Raw genomic sequence first — 14,676 nt, forward strand, 5'->3', positions numbered from 1 at the left:
GTTCATATAGTGTCACAACTAGACCCCTTAAAATACATGTTCAAAAAGCCCGCCCTAAATGGTCGCCTGTCCAGGTGGCTAGTCATGCTCTCAGAATTCGACCTAAAATTCATGCCAGAAAAAATAATCAAAGGAAGAGCGGTAGCCGAATTCCTGGCTGAGCGTGCCACGAATGAGGAAACCACGGAAGCTTACCTCCTCCCTGACGAGGAACTTCTGATGATACGAGACGACTATTGGACACTATACTTCGATGGCGCGTCCAACCAGAAAGGATGCGGCGTCGGAGTTCTCCTAGTCAGTCCCGAAGGGGCCTATATACCAATTTCCGTCAAACTTGACTTCGAGGCCACAAACAACGCCGCCGAATACGAAGCATGCATAGTTCGGCTAGAGGCCGCAGTTAGCCTCGGAGTCAAACATCTACAAGTCTTCGGGGATTCTTCCCTAATAATCAACCATATATCCAAAATATGGAAGGTCCGAAGCACTAGTCTCTCAAAATATCAAGCTCACTTAGACCAAATAGTCGAGCAATTTGAAAAATCGAGTATACGTACTTACCAAGAGACGACAACCAATTCGCGGATGCACTAGCGAAGCTAGCTTCAATGCTCAACATCCCGAATGAATGGGACGGGATAACCCTTCGGGTCGAGCGAAGGAAAGAGCCGGCTTATTGCTGTGCCATAGACTCCGAACCTGAAAACACCGAAGAAGAACCATGGTATACGGACATCCTTCGTTACAAAACAAGTGGGGAATTCCCCCCAAACACCTCCCCGCGAGCACAAAAGGCCCTACGCCTCCTCGCTTCAATTTATAGCATAATTCTGGGAGAACTGTACAAGTACATGCCGAATAAAATCAAGTTACTTTGTGTCCACCAAAACCAAGCCCAAAGACTAATGGAAGAATACCATAACGGCGTGTGCGGACCCCATATGAACGGAAAAATGCTATCCCGAAAAATATCCCGCTCAGGGTACTATTGGACCACTATGGAAACCGATTGCCATCACTTTGTAAAAACTTGCCCAAAATGCCAAATCTTCAGTAACCTTAACCACTTGCCTCCCTCAGAACTATACACCTTCACTTCTCCATGGCCCTTTTCCACCTGGGGTATAGATATAATCGGCAAGGTAACACTAACAGGCGTAGGGGGACACGAGTACGTTTTAGTCGCAATTCATTACTTCACTAAATGGGTAGAGGCAGTCTCCTATGCAAAATTAACGGCCAAACATGTCGCTCGATTCCTAGAAAAGAACATATTTTGTCGATACGGGGTTCGACATGAAATCATAAGTGACCAAGGTTCCCACTTTAGGGCCGAAGTCCAAGACCTACTCGAAAAATATCATGTCAAACATCATAAATCCTCTCCCTCCAGGCCGCAAATGAACGCCGCGGTAGAGGCGGCCAACAAAAATATTAAAGTCATAATCGAAAAAATGGCCGAAAATTATAAGGATTGGCCTAACAAATTACACTTCGCATTATGGGGCTATCGAACCTCAATCCGCACCTCCATTGGAGTAACACCCTACTCCTTGGTATACGGAATGGAAGCAGTTCAACCGATCGAGTTGGAAATTCCCTCCCTCCGGATCGTCCTAGAAAGCAAGCTGCCCGAGGCCGATTGGGTTCAAGCTAGGTACGACGAGCTCGTCCTTTTAGACGAACGAAGGTTGAGAGCTTTACATCACGTGCAAGTGTATCAAAAGCGCATCGCAAGGCAATTCAACAAAAGAGTCAAACCTCGAAATATCAAAGAAGGCGATTTTGTGTTAAAAGAAGTCCGCGCGCCTACTACGGACCCTCGAGGAAAATTCCGGCCTAACTGGACAGGGCCATATTTTGTAAAGACCATCCTACCTGGCGGAGCAGTCCAACTAGCCGACATAGATGGAGCGGAATTCGCTAACCTCACGAATTTAGACCAATTGAAAAAGTACTATATTTAATAAAATTCAGTCCGGAGTTAAGGCATCTAATAAAACACGTTAAGACTCATAAACAAGCATTCTGCACATTACTCTAAGAAAACGGCATAAAACTCGATAAAGTAGAAAAAGGCGAAGGACCATGTTTTAACGCCCAGGACTGGGCGCTGTTATTTTTCACGCCCAGGCCTGGGCGCTGATATTTCCTACGCCCGCGTATGGGCGTCATTCTCTCTTGCCACCTATCCTCCCGCTTCTGCAAGTGTTCGTACTACTTTTTCGAACCATCAAAACAACCACGAACACTTGGGGGGGGAAGTAGACGTGTAATGAACACCCTTTCAAAAAATTTCAAAAAGCTAGAACTACGCGCGACCTGATTCTGACAAGATACGTAGGCAATCCTTATCAAGGATTCGGTCCAATAAAAATTAAAAAAATAATAAAGTCATTCAACGCATCAAGAAGAAAGGATATTGCAAAGGGCACTATACCCTAACCCATGCACGGGCAAGACCAAATAGAATGAAAAACAAAGCCACAAGAATTTTCAGGAACAAGCCCAACAAAGGAGTATGGCACGAGTCGGCAAAAAACGAAAAATAGTGAACATGCATATGTAATACCCCAAGTAGCCGGCTAGTCTAAAAATATGTGTGCACTCTTGTATGAACTCATTATTTTTACGAAATTCTTTCTCTTTTCAAAATTCGTCGTTGGTTTAGAAAGCTAATATTACTATAATATGTTAAGGCAAAGCCCACGGAAGGCTCAAAACATTCTTGCACCAAAAAAATCGCAAAAAAAAATATATATATACATGCGGAATACAAGAATGAATATATACAAAACAGGAGGTAAGCCTAAGACTCGTCATCGGCTTCATGTCTCCAAGCCTCGCCGGTCCATCCACTCCACTCCCCGTGGTATGAGGACCCCCAGCTAGAATCACCCCAAAAATGAGGTTGTGACTGCAACTCAGGGCTAGGCTCTCGAGCCACCGACACGGAACGTCGCCTACGCTCCGGCTCGGACCTCTCCCCGGAAGAACTCACCCCCGCATCGAAACGGCGATGCCGTAGGGGCGAGTGCTGTGCCCTCTCTCTCTCCTCACGACCGTGTCCCCCGCCCGAGGGACCCGCGTCGTCGGCCCCGCCTCGTCCAGCACCCGTTTACAAGAAAAGACAAAAAGAGGGTGAGTAACAGAAAGCCAAACAAAAGGTACAGATCAAAAGAAAAAAAGAGGGCACATTACCCGAGTAGAGTGGGGGCTCTTGCAAGAAAGTGGAGATCGGGCCCGAACCAACGCGGACTTCAACCGGTTGATCACCCCCACCATCGCGTTGGCCGTACGGGCCGAAACCTGAAACAGGAATGTTAGTAACAAAAGAAAAATAAAAAGATGCAAAAAGAGTGCACAAATAAAAGGTGCATACCGCCTGTACTCCCTCAGGGAGCAGAGCATGGAAAACCCGGTCTTCCTGGAAAGTCTCCACAATCTCGGATCCACTCTCTCCGGTATACGAGATCCGAGCATCGGGAAGCACCCATCCCCCTAACGAAGGGTCAGGATACTCCTGCACAAAACACAGTAAACATAAACACATGGGCACGGGCATGAAAACATTAAAATCAAAACAAGAAGAGAGAGCAACTCACAGCGCCAGGCTCCGGGAGACGAAGAGAATCCTGGATAAACTGGTAATAGCTAGCTCCCGCTATCACCAACTCCGTCGCCGGCACGCCAGTCCTCGAGTGGACCCTCCACGAGTCGCCTATCGAACGAGTGGACAGCATGGTCGCAGGCGGAGGCTTAGGCACCGAAAAAAACCCGACCGTCTGCATACGTACCCACTCTCCCAGGTACCAGACAGGGTCGCGGCGGCCAACGAACAAGACCCGCGTCTGGCTCAGGGCATAACCATCCCTGACCGAAGCATAAGTACCCCTGAAGGAGAGCCATGGGGTCCAAACCACCTGTTTTGTACAAACACGGTCAGATCTCGCACATAGAAAATAAAAAAAAATGGCGAAATACGAGATAGAGGATAAGATTCTGCACATGCCCAGGGTTCCCGTCCCGAATGAGATCCCACACGGTATCGGGCGGTGGACGTGCAATCAGCTTCTTCTTCCAACCCCAACGACGACCGGCAGGGCACTCCAAAGGCCTCTGCCCCTTTCGGGGAGCCAGCCAAGGTAAGTGCTCAAAGGCCCACAGCTACAAAAGGAAAAGACAATAAAACGTCAAAAAAAAAGAAGAGGCCCGGTAAAAGCGAGAAAACAAAAGAAAGTCTAGGCACATACCTCAATCAAACGCGGCACTCCCGCCAATGTAATGACAAAGTGACGTCTACTCGGGTCCGAGTCGCGCACCGCCAAGCTCATCTGGCCGACGAGCGTCGCATAGCCCAATTCGCCCCAGCAATAGTCACCCAGTGTAGACACGTCCTCCACCATGCATATCCACCTCGGTACAAAGGTGTCAGTCGGACCCGATAGAAAAGTGGAAGTAATGAAATGGAGGTAGAACAGCCGAGCCTGTCTCGAAGACGACTCCTGTACCCCATGCTCCAAGGCCCACATCAGGTCAGCGAAAGGTATCCCACGGGGATGGTACGAAGGCAATCTCATGCCCATCCACGAGCCCAGGAGCCTGGTATTAGGTTATGATACATAAGACAATACATAAATCATGCGCAAAAACCATAAAGCCAGGAAAGCATATTATTTACACATAATCATTTAGCAAAGTATAGAAGCATACACTTTGTAGCGTGCCTTCCCGAGCTGCGCCCGAACCGAACAAGAACAAGTCTTTAGGACTCCAAGTGTCGTCCCTCCGTAGATAGTCCACAGTATGTCCGGATCCGCCTCAAGATTGACCAACTAGAATCGCCCTTAAGGTGATTAGGAATTTTCGGCTATTATTGTGCAAGAGTGTGGCTGAATTTTCTTTCAAAACTTACCCTTTTAAATACTTCAATCGTCTTTATAAATTATGACCCTAGGCCTTTATTTATAGAGGTTTGGAATGGGAATTGGAATCCTAGTAGGATACGATTTAATTAAACTTAGAATCCTACAAGGACTCTAATTAATTAAATAATCCTAATAGGAATAGGAATTTAATCATACACCAAACCCTAATAGATTTAGAAATTGTGCATGGACACAAACACACACGCACGGAGCCACGAGGGCGCCCGCACGCGTGCGCTCGGCCCACGCAGCCTACGCTGGGCAGCCTTGCCTTGGCGCGCTGGGCCTGCCTTGCGGTAGGCCTGGCGCTGCCTTGGGCTGGGCGTTGGCGCGCGTCTTTGCTTGCTGGGCGATGGCCTGGCTTCGTGCTGGGCCTTCGTCCGGCAGGCCTCGTCCGATGCTTATTCGTACGATACGCTTCCGATTAAATTCCCGGTTCCGGAATTCATTTCCGATACGAACAATATTTAATATTTCCGATTCCGGAATTAATTTCCGTTTCGAACAAATATTTAATATTTCCGTTTCCGGAACTATTTTCCGATTCCGATAATATTTCCGATTCTGACAATATTTCCGTTTCCGGTAATATTTTCGATTCCGACAATATTTCCATTTCCGATAATATTTTCCGATACGTACCATGTTTCCGTTTGCGGCAACATCTACGACTTGGATAATATTTATATTACCGATACGATCCATATTTCCGTTTCCGGCAATATCATCGTTTTCGGAGTATTCATTTCTTGCTTGTGACGATCTCAGCTCCCACTGAAACCAAGATCCGTCGATTCCGAATATCCATAGATAGAGTATTTAATGCCATTAAATACTTGATCCGTTTACGTACTATTTGTGTGACCCTACGGGTTCAGTCAAGAGTAAGTTGTGGATTAATATCATTAATTCCACTTGAACTGAAGCGGCCTCTAGATAGGCATTCAGCTCACTTGATCTCACTGAAACATTAACTTGTTAATTAATACTGAACCGCATTTATTAGACTTAACATTGAATGCATACTTGGACCAAGGGCATTATTTCCTTCAGTCTCCAACTTGTCCTTATGGACAAGTGTGCATTTCCTAATTCCTTTGTCGCTCGATGCTTGCTCTTGAACATAAGGTAAGAGCTGTCATCCTTATTATGTCCAGAGGTGTTTCTCGGTTTCAGAGTTAAACTGATCAAATAAACAGATAATCATAACCTATGATTCATCCGAGCACGGCCATGCATTTTACAGTTTCTAGCTCTCCGAGTGGCCTTGTACAACTTTTAAGCATCTCATCCCGATTTATGGGAGGACAATCCCAATCTAGCGATCTTGAGATTAGACTTCGTTTGATAGGTGATTACCTGAGCGTTGCCTTTATAGCCTCCTTTTACGGTGTGACGGTTGGTCAACGTCAAAGCAACCAGTTCTCAAACAAGTAATCTCAAATCACTTAGGGATTGAGGATTTAGTGTCTAATAATTTTAATGAAATTTACTTATGACAGATTTTCATCTCTTACAGTAAAGTTTCATAGGTCTGTCCAATACTAGTCTTCCAAAAGTAAGTATCTATGCAAATGATTATGACATTGCCATGTCCACATAGTTCAAGAAACAGAACTACTAGTCATCTTGCATTCTAGTCGTCTAACGTTTTCCATGCGTCCAATTTTATAGAAAACTCCGACCAGGGACCATTTTCAACTTTTGACATTCAAGTTCACTTGATAGACATTTCTTAGTCACAGGTTTGGTCCTGACAGTCTATCTTGAATATATCGTCAAATTTGAAGGGACTCATCATTTAATACTAAACCAAGATTAAATGGAATATGAAAATACATTTCATATATGATAAATGTTCAACCCCGATGTTTTACAACCATGGGCCTCAAACCCATCTTCTAAAACAGTTCATGGAATTCAAAGCTATGCTTGATTTCCAGTGCTACAATGTGAGTGTTGTTTCTCACTTGTTGCATAGGTTTAGTTATCATGCTTTGCCAATCTTAATATCCTTTTCATCGAATGTTCTTCGAGATAGATAATAAGATCTTTTGAGTATGTTTATTTTGTGATCTAGTCTTTTCTTGCTTCAAGAGTGGTTCTACGCATTTTTCAATGAAGAACCATCAAGCCAGCAGACATGTGATCTACCCAAGTTCAGTGAAGAACTCTTTAACATAAACAACCCTGTTTTATTGCTTCTTAGGCAATAAGTACTTTTACTTCAACTTTATAGGTTGCTAGTGATGCTTTGTTTGGAATTACTTATCCAAGCAGTTCACAGATATGTGGAATACTTTCCAGCTGTATCTTAGAACATAGAAATTAATATTTTAATATCCCACGCAACAACTCATGGTCTCCAATCCATGTTGCCATTTCAAAACACGATGCTCTATAGCTCGTCCTTATCAATGGTTAACTCCAAAGGGTCTTCCTTGATTCTCTGCCAGTGTTTATGCGTGTAGCATCAATATTTAGCATATCTTTATTTCCTTGAATCAAGAACTATTCCTATGTACCTTTTCAAGTACCATAAGTATTCTTGATCTCAATCTAGTTGATCTTCACTTAGATCAATAGAGATTGGTATATGTTCGTCATGCCTAAAGTCATACGATACGTTTTTGGCGATCCTCATATTATATCATACATGATAAATTCTTTTGCAGAATAATTCCCAATTGAATTCTATTCATGTCACTTTAGCTCATCTAGTTTCAGTAGATACTAAATCCAGCTAAATTCTTTGACATGTAATATAGGTTAAGAATCTTACTTAGGTTCTTTGATGTTTAACTTAGTAAATGCTTATACATAGTTCAAACATCCTTTACTCAGATTTATTCATATGGGTCGAATATCTCCAATGGCGACTTTCGTGTTTGATTTAGTAAATGCCATTACTTAATCCAAAACAATATTATAAGGTCTTTGTAAATAGATCTTAATAACCAGCATGTACTAAGTTTCGCCATGGTCCATAATTGATGAATAATTTCAAATCTAAGTCATTAGCATTTGAATGTTATTTCACAATAGAGAGATATGTGTATGATACACATAGGACCAATTAAGGGTTACGTACTCCCACTAAACTTCTTATATATCTATAAGAATTATGTACGTTTTATGAAACTAAAATACTTATTAGTTTCACTAAAATACATTTCCAATTCCCAATTGCTTGCTTAAATCTGTACTTAGATTTCATAAGCTAGCATTCATTTCAAGCATTATTTGGATCCACAAATCCTATGACATGCTATGTACATAGTTTTCTTCCAACATTTGACTGAGGAAGATGTTTTGTCATCCAACTGCCATATGTACCAATATGCAATCATTGCTTGAATTATAGACTTAAGCATTACGATTTTGCATGAGGTTTCAACACAATCTACATCGTGAATTTGCTTGTAACCTTTAGCAACTAATCTAGCTTTGTGTGTGAACACACTTTCATATTTGATGGTTTTTATCCTTAAAACAAACTTGCAACCAATAGGTGTGAAACTATTCTTGCAAATCAACAAAATTTCAATTTTGTCATCAAAACATTGAGTATGTTTTTATGGCTTCTAACCATTTAAAACATTTGAGTCTATATATGGCCTCTAACCATTTTAGGGAATCTGGGTTTCGTCATAGCTTTCTTACAGGTCACAAACTCATTAATCTACATGATAATAGTTTGACTGTAAGTTGTAGGTTTCTTCACTATCTAATAGAAGAATTGCATAGTTTCAGTGACCTGAACTCCATGTTTCTTCACTATCTAATAGAAGAATCTCATAGTTTCAGTGATTTGAACTCTATGCCTACTTGGGTATAGAACATCAAACAATAGAATATCAATAGCCACTTGAAAGTCCTTTGAATATTCTGTTCTCCTTGAAGCACTTGTAAAGTCTTCTACGAGATGTCTATTCTTTAAAGCCACTTCTAAAGTCCTTAAAGAATAAGTTCGGATTTTCTGAAGCACTTCGAAAAGCCTCCGGAATGTCCGTTTATGTTTGTTGTTTGCCTCGAAGACTTTCGAGGTCTATTTACTCCCACTTGTCATTTTGGAAACGAATCACCAAAAGGACATTATTTCGAGCAAACAAACATTATGTTCTCAAAAATTCGTGGTAAAAACAATACCCTTGTGTCTCATTTGAATAAATCACAATGAAACATATATCTATACTTGGGCCTTAGTTTGTCGAATGACAAACACTAAGCTCCCACTGAGTTTAGCAACTCTCTAGATATATATTATGAAAAGATATTCTGAAATTACTTTTCAATAGCTTTGACGAATTTGGTTTAGTTTGGTGGTAGTTGAGCATTTTGTTTTAGAAATTATAGGAAAAGTTAATGATTCATCATTGATCGAATCAAATACTAATTGACTTCGATCATTCCAACGTAGATATGCCATATCTTATGGAGCTAGATCGTGAAATTGCAACACACAATCATTGATGATCATTTTTGGTCTTAAAGTAATCATCGACATGATCTAATCTAGATCTTTATGATTTCTTGCCAAGTGGATTTTATACTTCTGAATCTTTGAACTAGCCAAACAGATTCAAACTTATATCACATTGAGTAAATAAGTCCATATTCACTCAAAACCATGTGAAATAATAAAGTCATAAAATCTTTCTTTAGCTTTGAACTCTATTGTCTAGGCGTTCTAACAATAGTTCATATCTTTTGTTACTTTCAACAAGTAAGACTAGTTGTCTTAAATTGATCTAGAAATCAATGAACTTTCAAAAGTCCATCAAAATAGAGCTTTTGAATGTTAACTTGTTGATATGGTCTAAGCAACAATGCTAAAGGTTAGTGGAACTCAAATCAAGAGATTGATTTGAACCTAGTAAAGTTTTATTGTTAAAGATTTGTTTGTTTTAATCAAGCATATTGACTCAACCCGTAAATGACCATTTCATTCAAATAAACAAACAAACATTGTTTTTGTTCTTCTGAATGTGAGTCTTTCTGTGTTTGAAAACAGAAATTTAGGTATGCTGATTATGGAACAAAATAGCCATTAAGTTCCAGCCTTTGAAAGGACTTAAAACAAACTAGATGACCCTACAACTAATGTAGCATTGCCATGCTTTATTTTCCCACTTGTAGGCCATTAGTGTAGCCTAGCTTCGATTGTTTGAGTTATTACCGAAATAAGAACCTCAAGCGGTATATGATACCAAGGAAGTTTGATTGCTAGGTCACTTCTCTTTAAATATAAACTTATAGGCAGAAACGGAATTGTAAATTCCTTTCATTTGTTCCTTTGTTTTCCTATTTCTTGTACCCTTTCTTATAGTCTTAAGAATTGAATTCTTTAGTGTTGACTTTTATACTTTGTTAGACATGTCCAATGTCACTCCAACAAGGTTCTTACCATTTAATTTATGTTGAATATTTTGTTTCAACTAGATGATCTTACCAGAAGCTTCTAAAGTTCTCTAAGCATCGATTCTATTCGAATGTCTAGGGACTAGACTCATTCGAGAATTAAATGGACAAAGATATTAGGTTGTTAACCATTGGTAAGGCTGAGCGTTTAAACTCAATGCTTCATGATCTCAAAACTACATTGTATTTTGATTTCACAAGCACCAATTGGTTCGCCATTCGATTTTGATGTTCGAAAACAACCATAAAAGTCGCTAAAAGAAACGTACATTTTAAATTGCTCATTTTCTCTCATTTCCGTGAATCGTTCTTGGATTCACTACCAATCGAGGAAATTTACTGTTACCTTTCTAAAAGGATTTATTGCAGTGCAAGATATTTAATTATAAACAATAATTATAAATTGAAGCATGCAAAGTCTAAACATTTATCATGAATAATAACTTGAAATTAAAGCAATCATGCAATTCAAACAAGTTATTAGCATTTTATTCGAATTTATTGTTCCGGCAGGTGTGAATAAAATGATTCCAAGATCCTAAAATCCATTAAAGAATTAAGCACAGTTTGTCGACTCAATCCTAAAACATCTTAGGTAAGCAAAAACCTTTTGCTAATAGTCTAGAAACTCTTCTTGGTTGATAGGCACGTCTAAGAACTTATTAGGTAAACCTATCGATTTTGCCACGACATAAAAGGACTCCTTACTTATATCGTTGAGTTTCACCAAAACTAACATGTACTCACAATTATTTGTGTACCTTGCCCCTTTAGGACCAATAAGTAACATCTCGCTTAGCGAAAACTATTACAAGATTGATGTAAAGGATATCCAAGCAAGTGTATATTTTGGCATGGCACCTTTTAACTCAATTTTTAAGTTTGGAACTTAAGGCTCTTACTATGTTGGTTAGATTTTAAGTGAACTAAAATCCTTAATCATGCAACATAATCAAGCCCCAATCTCATGCATAATTAAGACATATTTAAAGCAATAAATAACTTAAAGCATGCATAAGATAAATGTGATCTAGTATGGCCCGACTTCATCTTGAAGCTTCAACTTCAAAGTCCGTCTTGAAAATCTCCGTGGGAGGCGCCATTTTCTTCAAATAGGATAAGCTATAATTAAACTAATTACAACTATTTGATGGTACGCAGACCATATTTGAATTGAAAAACAAATTTGGTGCTATAGACCAATTACATTCAAATTAATGGTACGCATACCATATTTTCTATCCTATTTGGGCCATACTAGTCACTTCATAACCTGCAAAACAGTACATATACAATATATACCATTCACCCATTCATTATCATGAATGGCCCACATAGTTGGTTAGTAAAACATGTTATGCATCACATAAATATTTGCAACAATTAATCAAGGGCACCAATAATCTACAAATTATTCAGTCCTTATTAATTCTAATCAAGTTGTTTTAACCTTAAGGATTTGCAGTCCTAATCAAGAGTTTATGACTAAAAGGGCTCCCACTTAAACCAATAAATTCATACGCTTTACTAATTTTAAACATAAAAATGTATTTCTAGTCTAACCGGAAACATACAAATTTAATTAAAATTTAAAGCTCATATGAATTTATAATTGAATCCACAAATTTAATTTATTTTCAGTCGTATTTAAATTAATTCATGATTTTAATTTTAGTAAAATAATTAGAATAAATGCAATTTATTATAATTATAATATTCAAAATTAAAATCCAAGAAAATAATTTAAATTATTAATTTTAAAATTAATTAAAATTACGTAAACTGAAAATTTCACATTAAAATTTTAAAACTCGACAATCGTGACATGTCGAGCACTTGGTCTTGCGCCCAAGCCCCGTCGAGTGCACGACCCATCGATGTCAATGGCACAACGTCGCAGCAGCCACGCGCAGACGCAGTAAGACAAGCCACGCTTGCGCACAGCCTGCCTTCCCATAGCATCGTAGCAGCTACAATGATCCTCGCTCGATCGCTCGCTCGCTCGCTCGAGGCCACGCGTTGTGGTGAGCAGAGCAGCGATCGCTGGGCGACCAGCTCTCGCTCGCTCGCGCGCCCACAACGTGCCATGGCTTCGCCCATCGCCCATCGCGCACAGCGCTCGACACAAGGCAGGGCTGCTGCCTTGTGCTCGCGCGCCATAGCCTTGCTCGCTGCATTCGTACCGCGTGGGCGACGAGCTCCCTTGCTCGTTGTCGCACGCCCGCACTATACAACACCCCTTAAGGGTAACACGTAGCGTCCATTGCTTTGTGCGTGCAAGTTATATGAGCGAATCACATAAAAATTAAAAAATTTATTTTCAAAATTAATGACAAATTAATAAATCATATTAATTTCCTAATTTTAGGGCGAAAAATCGAAAATTTATTAATTAATTGATTTCCGATTAACATGGATTCAAGTCTAGGTCATAAAAATTTAAAATTTAACACAAATTTACAATTTTTATGGTGGTTTTTAATCATAGGTATCTAATTAAATTATTAACTAATTATGAAAATCAAATTAATTCTAAATTATTCCAATTTTTAACAAATTAATCATAATTACAAATTAGATTGCATAATTAACAAGGCTAGGCATTCAAACTTGTTAAACATATACAGTAGGTCAATAAAAAATTCAAGATTTATCAACAAGAATCGCAAATATTTAATTTAACATCTTAAATTTACAAAATTTTGCGTTCGAAAAACTAAAACCTCCGAAAAGTCATAGTTAGGCTTCGAAATTTGAGAATTCTGGGTTCGGCCGAAAAATATTATTTTCGTCAAAATTTTAGAATGCCTTTTACATGCGGATTTGACACAAAAATCACTCGATTTGGATGAGTAATGAAGAAACTGCCGAAAAACTGCGTACATATAATTAAATAAACGCAATTTGCAATTAGTTAACAATTACGAAAATTAAACACCCCTTTTGATTCTTGCAAACTTGTAATATTTAACCATGTTTATGCAATTTAGATTATGAAAATAATAAGAGGCTCGTGATACCACTATTAGGTTATGATACATATGACAATACATAAATCATGCGGAAAAACCATAAAGCCAGGAAAGCATATTCTTTACACATAATCATTTAGCATAGTATAGATGCATACACTTTGTAGCGTGCCTTCCCTAGCTGCGCCCGAACCGAACAAGAACAAGTCTTTAGGACTCCAAGTGTCGTCCCTCCGTAGATAGTCCACAGTATGTCCGGATCCGCCTCAAGATTGACCAACTAGAATCGCCCTTAAGGTACTTAGGAATTTTCGGCTATTATTGTGCAAGAGTGTGGCTGAATTTTCTTTCAAAACTTACCCTTTTGATACTTCAATCGTCTTTATAAATTATGACCCTAGGCCTTTATTTATAGAGGTTTGGAAAGGGAATTGGAATCCTAGTAGGATACGATTTAATTAAACTTAGAATCCTACAAGGACTCTAATTAATTAAATAATCCTAATAGGAATAGGAATTTAATCATACACCAAATCCTAATAGATTTAGGAATTGTGCATGGACACAAACACACAAGCACGGAGCCACGAGGGCGCCCGCACGCGTGCGCTCGGCCCACGCAGCCCACGCTGGGCAGCCTTGCCTTGGCGCGTTGGGCCTGCCTTGCGGTGGGTCAGGCGCTGCCTTGGGCTGGGCGTTGGCGCGCATCTTTTCTTGCTGGGCGATGGCCTGGCTTCGTGTTGGGCCTTCGTCCGGCAGGCCTCGTCCGATGCTTATTCGTACGATACGCTTCCGATTAAATTCCCGGTTCCGGAATTCATTTCCGATACGAACAATATTTAATATTTCCGATTCCGGAATTAATTTCCGTTTCGAACAAATATTTAATATTTCCGTTTCCGGAACTATTTTCCGATTCCGATAATATTTCCGATTCTGACAATATTTCCGTTTCCGGTAATATTTCCGATTCCGGAAATATTTCCATTTCCGATAATATTTTCCGATACGTACCATGTTTCCGTTTCCGGAAACATCTACGACTTGGATAATATTTATATTTCCGATACGATCCATATTTCCGTTTCCGGCAATATCATCGTTTCCGGAGTATTCATTTCTTGCTTGTGACGATCTCAGCTCCCACTGAAACCAAGATCCGTCGATTCCGAATATCCATAGATAGAGTATTTAATGCCATTAAATACTTGATCCGTTTACGTACTATTTGTGTGACCCTACGGGTTCAATCAAGAGTAAGCTGTGGATTAATATCATTAATTCCACTTGAACTGAAGCGACCTCTAGCTAGGCATTCAGCTCACTTGATCTCACTGAATTATTAACTTGTT

The sequence above is a fragment of the Spinacia oleracea genome, chromosome 3 (genome assembly GCF_020520425.1).
Source record: "Spinacia oleracea cultivar Varoflay chromosome 3, BTI_SOV_V1, whole genome shotgun sequence".
NCBI classification, from domain to species: Eukaryota; Viridiplantae; Streptophyta; class Magnoliopsida; order Caryophyllales; family Amaranthaceae; genus Spinacia; species Spinacia oleracea.